An 8,132-nucleotide genomic window follows, 5' to 3' on the forward strand; every position below is an offset into this window, starting at 1 on the left:
CCCGCGTGCCACAACAAAGAGCCCACGCCGCAACAAAAGATCCCGCGTGCCGCAACTAAGCCCCGAAGCAGCCAAAAAAAAATTAATAAATTAAAAATAAATTTAAAAAATAAATACTTATGTATATATATGGAAAAGAGAGTGGGGGAAAAGAAAAGAATTAGTTGACAAGGGTCTGGCTCTCCAGACAATGCCAGATTCCAATCTTGGCCTACTAACTGTGTGACCTGGTGCCTGCTACTTAACCTCTCTGGGCCTCAATTGCCTCATCTGTAAAATGGAGGTGAAAATAGAACCCACCTTCCTGACTACGTGAGATCTCACACACACACCTGGCCTACAGTAACTGCTCAATAAATAATAGTTTTGATCATTATTATTACCCCAACTGCAACTCATTTTTAACAAGATCCTGGGTGGAACCTGAATCTACAGTGTTTCACTGACTCTTAGCACCCTGATTTTAACTCTAAAATTTAAATTCAAAAACAAGAAAAAAGCCAATAATACTCTTGCTGCTAATGCCTAAGGATCCTCCAGTGTCAACAGACCCACTACATACTGGGTTTATCTGCACACGAGGTACTAGTCCAGCACCTGTGGGAGTCTGGACAAGATGCTGAGCAAGTTGGGAATCTGGGCCTTGGTTTCCCCATTTAGGAAGTGGGAGATGATCATGCCTCTCCTACCTGACTTATGAGGATAAAATGAAATAATTAGTTTGACACTCAGCTAAGGAAAAAAAAGTCCCATTTCTAGCACAGGAAGTACAGGTCCCTTAGCACCAGACAGATTTTGTAATTTAAAATGTTTCTGGGTAATTTCCAGTGGTTAGGACTCTGTGCTTTCAGTGCCAAGGGCCTGGGTTTAGTCCCTGGTCAGGCAACTAAGATCCTGCAAGCCATGCAGTGTGGTCAAAAAAAAAAAAAAAAGTTTCCATTTAGAAATGTAATATAGTGCATGCTGGATCTATTTGTAGGGGATCTGGAACAGCTCGTTGTCATGAAACACATTGATATTGTAGCAAAAAAAAAAGTATATGAATATTCACACAAATAGTCTTACATCAATTCAGGTCAAGTTTTGCCACCAAATGAGTTAATATCAGGTGAGCTTTAGCTACCAAATGAGTTTTTAAAAGTTCAATTTTCTGAGCTTTTTGCCTTTAAGTAACGCTCTTCTAAGTATATTACATAGGGTGTCTCCTTCAGTGTGCACGATAAGCTTATGAGACAGATACTGTTACTGTGCCCATTTTACAGATAGGGAAACTGAAGCCCAGAGAAGGCGAGCAACTTGCCCAGGGCCACACAGCTGGTAAATGGCAGAGCTGGGATCCAAATGCAGGAAGCCTAGACCAGAGCAGTTCTTAACCTGTGCCTTAAGGATTCCTCCTTTAGCATTCCTTCGATTATGAATGTAGACAGCAAGCCACAGCAGCATGAACAATACCCATGAGTGCTGCCAATAGGAATCACAGATATTGCTTATTGCAGGGGCAGCAGGCATCTCAAGATAGCAGTTATTCTCATCACTACTTTGAAGTTACAGGAGTTCTTAGAATCACCACTAGATATTGTCAGTAAATGAACTAATAAAGAAGCACATATGTTACTATGTCACAAAGTTTTTAAAAATATTTCGATAGTTGTATTTCAGTATAATTGTTTTCCCTTGTGTTTTTATCAGTATTTATGCATTTAAAAAGCATGACGGGCTTCCCTGGTGGCGCAGTGGTTAAGAATCCGCCTGCCAATGCAGGGGACACGGGTTCGAGCCCTGGTCCAGGAAGATCCCACATGCCGCGGAGCAACTAAGCCCGTGTGCCACAACTACTGAGCCTGTGCTCTAGAGCCCGTGAGCCACAACTACTGAGCCTGCGTGCCACAACTACTGAAGCCCATGCGCCTAGGGCCTGTGCTCTGCAACAAGAGAAGCCACCGCAATGAGAAGCCCATGCACTGCAACGAAGTGTAGCCCCCGCTTGCCGCAACTAGAGAAAAGCCCTCGCGCAGCAATGAAGACCCAATGCAGCCAAAAATAAGTAAATAAATAAAATTAAAAAAAAAAAAAAAAAAAAAAGCGTGACGTTGGGAAGGGGTCCAGGGGCTTCACCAGACTTTCAGAGGAGTCCAGAACCCAGAAAAGGCTGAGAATGCTTGGCCTAAAGCTATGCTTTAACCACTACACCCTGCAGAGTTAACACGCATGTGCATTGAAAAAAATGAGGAGGAGAGGGAGGAGGGACCAAAGGTGTTATCGATCATGTCCGGGTGGTGGGATAAAGGCTGACTTCCTTTGTGTTATGCGCGTTTGTGTTTCTGAAATCATACAGTGAGCATGTTTGACTTCACCATTCAGGAGGGAACTCAGATATTTAAAGAAACAGAGCATTTTCTTTCGGCCCATAAGACATCCCTACCAGATACCAGTTAGTACTGCTCAGACCCTGATAAAGTAAACCCTAAATTAAAGCTGTTGTTGAGATCAGACTTTAAGGGATTTAATGAGAGCCGGTTGATCACATTTCTCAAACTTTAACTTTGAAAGAACAAAAGGTCCATTCCTGCCTCCCAGACAGACAGCCAGTGATTGGGAGAGTCCAAAACCCAGGTGCCTTGGGATGTGCCCACACCACGAAAGAAGGTCCTATTTTTGCCCTGACTCAACTCTAGCACTTCACAGAAGCAACTATTGCTGAAGCAAAGATCGCTAATGATAACGTCTTCCTCTCGCCGCTGCCCTGTGAGTTAGCAGGGTGAGCCCAGGGTCTCTGGTGCCTTTCATTCTTCATCTCATGCTTCTGAGTCTCAACCGTCGTTCAGTTCTGCGTTGGCAGTTATTGTGGTCGTGGCTGAATCAAACAGGAGGGACAACGGGCGGGAGCCACCTGCCCAGGTGGTGGGTCCTCAGAACAGGGTGGGGAGAGAAGAGAGCGCTGGAGGAAAAGCAGAGAAGCCGAGACAGACTGTGTCCCTGTGCAGGTTAGTGATCCATCCTACTCGGCTTCAAGGCAGACTTGAACCTGGAATTTCTGAATCCTATCTGGCTCTCAGAGAATAAAATCGAAGCATCGTGGTGGGGTTTACAGGCTCAGCGTCACCAGCGGAAGGACCATGACCGAAACCCACAGCCCACATCTGCTGCCCACACACAGCCTGTACCAGATAACCCTCACCTGCCCACCAGTTTCCAGCCCCATCCTCTTCACTCCTAAAGCAACTGGAAAACACTTGTTTATAGCATTCACACTGCAACCCAGTTACCTGCCTTAGTACCTCTCTGTCCGGCTTCCCCACCAAGCTGTCTACTCCTTGAGGGCACAGGCTGTATTTGGGGGGAGTTTATTACCATGGATAGGAGCATGGATTGGAATTCTGCCTCAGCCACTTCCTGGTTGTGTGATCTTGGGGAAGTCACTTCTCTCTAAGCCTTTGTTTTTTCATCTGTAAAATGGGTAGTCAGTGATTCAACTAAAAATTATAAGAGCTAACTATGTGCTAGGAACTCTTCTAGATGCTGGAAATTTAGAATGTGACAAAAACCACAGTCCAGCTAAAGCATGTGTTCTAGCTGGAATAGGTGTGAGAGGAGGTGACAGGTATAAACAAGCAAATAAATTCAATAATAACAGTAGGCATCTCATGTGGGTTATTAAGAGGATTACTTGAGATGAGGCCTTTAAAGTGCTCAGCTAAGGCCTGGCTCATAATAAATGCCAACAGATGACAGTGCTGATTATTTTCTCCAGGAAAGCATTCTTGACCCCGCTAAAACCGGCACTCCCACCCTGCCCACCCCAGGCCTGGCTACCGGCCCTTTGTCTTGACTCTGACAGCACATCTGCACAGCTTGATCATGGCATTTACTACATTATACAGTCATATTCTCTTAGATGCATATGGTTCCACATTGACCTCACCTACTTGAAACACGTACAGTGGATTTTTACTTGTATTTATATCTTCAGCATCTCACATGGTGCCTGGCCCACGGTTGGGACCAAATAAATGCTGGTTAGATCAATCAGAGATCAAACCTAAAGAAAACCCCAAGGCCTCAAATGGCATTTAAAAAAAACTTGTCTCAGGACTTCCCTGGTGGTCCAGTGGTCAAGACTCCACGCTTCCACTGCAGGGGGTGCAGGTTCCATCCCTGGTCGTGGAACTAACATCCCACATGCCCCGTGGCTCAGCTACAAAAAAATTTAAATTTAAATTTAAAAAAACTTGTCTCAGACTTGCTCTGAAAAAGTCCTGTTAGTAACCAACCTCCAGATGGCCTCTGGTGGTCCTTACCTCCTCATCTATGTCTGTGTCACCAATAGAAGATTGAGGAAATGACAATGTGTACATTCCCAGGTAAGGTCATAGGAGACATTGTAGCTTCTGCGTTGCTCTCTCTTGGATCACCTGGTCTGGGGGAAGCCAGCTGCCATGCTGTGAGGACACATGAGAACTCTATGGAGATGCCCACATGACAAGGAACTGAGGCCTCCCGCCAATACCCAGAACCCACTTGCCAGTCATATGAGTGCGCCATCTTGGAAATAGGTTTGTCAGCCCCAGTCAAGCCTTCATTGGACCCCAACCCTGGCCAACAATTTGTCTGCAACTTCACCCAGCTAAGCCACTCCTGAATTCATAGGAGACCCACAACATTTTTAAAAGAAATGTATTGGCATAAACACAACCAGCTCTGGACTGAAATGAGCAGAGACAGTACAAAAGGAAAAGAGGCCTTTGAACCCTCAAACTTCTGCAGGCAGGAAGCAGGCTGCAAAACTACTCAGCTGCAAACAGGATCTGCATCTCTTGGGAAAAGAAGAATGACTCAGAGAATAGATCCCTGAGTCCAGAGGGTAGATCCAAGACATGTAATCACTCCCTCCAGGTCACAGAGCTAATAATGGTAGAGCCAGATTTCAAACTGAAGCAGTCTGGCTCTAGAGTCCATGCTTCTCTCCTCTGCATTATACCATGTCTCTAATGCATGGTTGCATGGATAGATAGATAGTATGATTTTGGTTCACTGAATTAACATTTTAAAATAGCAAGTGGTGCTCATGTAAGTGCACAAAGAGAATTCCAGACACCAATGACCGGCATGTATTGATCTGATGATTGATGATCTTCATGACATTCACTCAAAGAATGATCCAGCCTCTGATCCTGAGCCTTTTCTTTTTACACAAAGAAAAATATTAAGGGGACTCCCCTAGTGGCACAGTGGATAAGACTCCACGCTCCCAATGCAGGGGGCCTGGGTTCAATCCCTGGTCAGGGAGCTGGATCCCACATGCAGGCCACAACTAGGAATTCACGTGCCACAACTAAGGAGCCCACCTGCCACAACTAAGACCCAGCACAACCTGCAGCCTCAGCCCCAGCCGTAGGCACAGCCACCGGCACGACCCCAGCCCCAGCTCCTGCTGCAGCTCCTCCAGACTCCGTCCCTACACCGACATCCTGGAGGTTGGGATGCTCTTGTCCAAAACCAACTCTCTTGCCCACCTGCGTGCTGCACCCTGCAACGACCGGCACACCACCAGGATGGCGCCCGGCAAGGAGAAGGATCCCCTGGAGTCACAGTACCAGGTGGGCCCGCTCCTGGGCAGCGGCGGCTTCGGCTCGGTCTACTCCGGCATCCGTGTCGCCGACCACTTCCCAGTGGCCATCAAGCATGTGGAGAAGGACCGTATTTCAGACTGGGGAGAGCTGCCTAATGGCACCCGAGTGCCCATGGAAGTGGTTCTGCTGAAGAAGGTGAGCTCGGGCTTCCCCAGCGTCATTAGGCTCCTGGACTGGTTCGAGAGGCCCAGCAGTTTCGTCCTGATCCTGGAGAGGCCCGAGCCAGCGCAAGAACTCTTCGACTTTATCACGGAAAGGGGGGCCCTGCAGGCAGAGCTGGCCCGCAGCTTCTTCTGGCAGGTGCTGGAGGCCACGCGGCACTGCCACAGCTGCGGGGTGCTTCACCGCGACAGCAAGGATGAGAACATCCTTATCGACCTCAATCGCGGCGAGCTCAAACTCATCGACTTCAGGTCAGGGGCGCTGCTCAAGGACACCGTCTACACGGACTTTGATGGGACCCGAGTGTATAGTCCTCCAGAGTGGATCCGCTACCATCGCTACCGTGGCGAGTCAGCAGCCGTCTGGTTTCTGGGGATCCTGCTGTACGATATGGTCTGCGGAGATATTCCCTTTGAGCACGGTGAGGAGATCATCAGGGGCCAAGTTTTCTTCAGGCAGAGGGTCTCTTCAGAGTGTCAACATCTCATTAGATCGTGCTTGGCCCTGAGACCATCAGATCGGCCATCGTTCAAAGAAATCCAGAACCATCCATGGATGCAAGATGTCCTCCTGCCCCAGGAAACTGCTGAGATCCATCGCCACAGCCTGTTGCCAGGGCCCAGCAGACAGCTTCTCGGGCAGGTGCTCCCCTCTCTGTCAGATGCTCAAGGGAGGGGTAGTGTCTGTTTCCAGCTTCCCAAGTACCAGTGACACTTCTCTCCAAGCAGGACAGTGCTTGATACAGGAACAACATTTACAATTCATTCCAGACCCCAGGCCCTGGAGGCCACCTCCCAAAGAGAGGAAGAGACTCCACTCCAGCCGTCCTAGGCCTCAACTCCTCCCATAGACGCTCTCCTTCTCATCGGTGTCCAGCACTGCTGGACTTTGCAAAATCCCAGGGGTGGCGGGGTGGGGTGGGAGTGGGTCAGAATCCAGCCATGGAACTCTTCCCTTCCTCAGGAGTTCTGCTGAGGGCTTCCCTGGTGGCGCAGTGGTTAAGAATCCGCCTGCCAATGCAGGGGACACGGGTTCGAGCCCTGGTCCGGCAAGATCCCACATGCCGCAGAGCAACTGAGCCCGTGCACCACAACTACTGAGCCTGCGCTCTAGAGCCCGCGAGCCACAACTCCTTAGCCCGCGAGCCACAACTACTGAAGCCCGCGAGCCTAGAGCCCGTGCTCCGCAACAAGAGGAGCCACGGCAATGAGAAGCCCGCGCACCGCAACGAAGAGTAGCCCCCAGTCACCACAACTAGAGAAAGCCCGCGTGCAGCAACGAAGACCCAACGCAGCCAAAAATAAATAAATAAATTAATTAATAAATTTTAAAAAAAGAGTTCTGCTGAATGCCGTAATGGGTCGGGTAGGGGGAAATTGGGTTGGGGTGAGATAGGACCAGCACCATTTTAAGTCCCTGTCACCTCTTCCAACTCTTCTGAGTGTCTTCTGTAGGGACTCCGGCTGTGCTGGGAGAAATATTTGAACTTGCCTCTTTTACGTGCTGTTTCTCCAAAAATCTGCCTGGGTTTGGTTCCGTCTCTTTCCCCCCCACCCCGTCCCCCCATCCTTCATATGGAAGTTGCCATGGAAGAGGCCACAGGGCCAAATGCTGAGCCATCTGCCCTTTTCCACCTCCTTTAGTGAAACTCCCCAGTGAACTGGTCTTCCTTTTTGGTTTTTACGTAGCTGTTTCTAAGCCAAGAGCTCACACACACACACAAAAATGCACAAACAATGCAAATCAACAGAAAAACTGTAAATGTGCGTACAGTTGGCATGGTAGTGTGTGAAAGGATTGTAGCTGATCTAATTCTTTTTTAATTTTGCCTTTAAATTATTTTACCTGTTTTTTGTTTTGTTTTGTTTTGTTTTGGGTTTTTTGTTTTTTGTTTTCTTGGAAAGATGTGCATTCTAACCTGGAGGTCAGTGTTATTTATTTATTTATTTATTTGGTTCCCTTCCTGCTCCAAGCTTCCAGAGCTACCGCCATAGTTTTCTTTTCTCCTTTCCTCCTCTGACTTGGGGACCTTTTGGGGAAGGCTGCAGCGCTTGCTCTGTTCGTTCATAGGGTGACGGGACTCAGGTGGGACAGTTGCTGCAGCTCCCTGACTGCCGCGGGCCCCCTCATCTGCTTACCCAAGGGGGTTTGGGGTCCGTGGGTGATGGAGGAGGGGCACTGCTGACTTGTGTACATAGGATAAATATATGAAAAGCAGTTCTGGATGGTGTGCCTTCCAGATCCTCTCTGGGGCTGTGTTTTGAGCAGCATGTAGCCTGCTGGTTTTATCTGAGTGAAATATTGTACAGGGGAATAAAAGAGATCTTTTTTTTTTTTTCT

At 48.2% G+C, this 8,132-nt stretch overlaps 1 pseudogene; it reads left to right on the top strand.

Moving 5' to 3' along the window:
* The first annotated feature begins 5,465 nt into the window (after nucleotides 1–5,465).
* LOC137750315 (serine/threonine-protein kinase pim-1 pseudogene) lies at nucleotides 5,466–6,503 on the top strand (annotated as a pseudogene).
* Nucleotides 6,504–8,132: the final 1,629 nt, after the last annotated feature.

Source organism: Eschrichtius robustus, chromosome 16 (assembly GCF_028021215.1).
Source record: "Eschrichtius robustus isolate mEscRob2 chromosome 16, mEscRob2.pri, whole genome shotgun sequence".
NCBI classification, from domain to species: Eukaryota; Metazoa; Chordata; class Mammalia; order Artiodactyla; family Eschrichtiidae; genus Eschrichtius; species Eschrichtius robustus.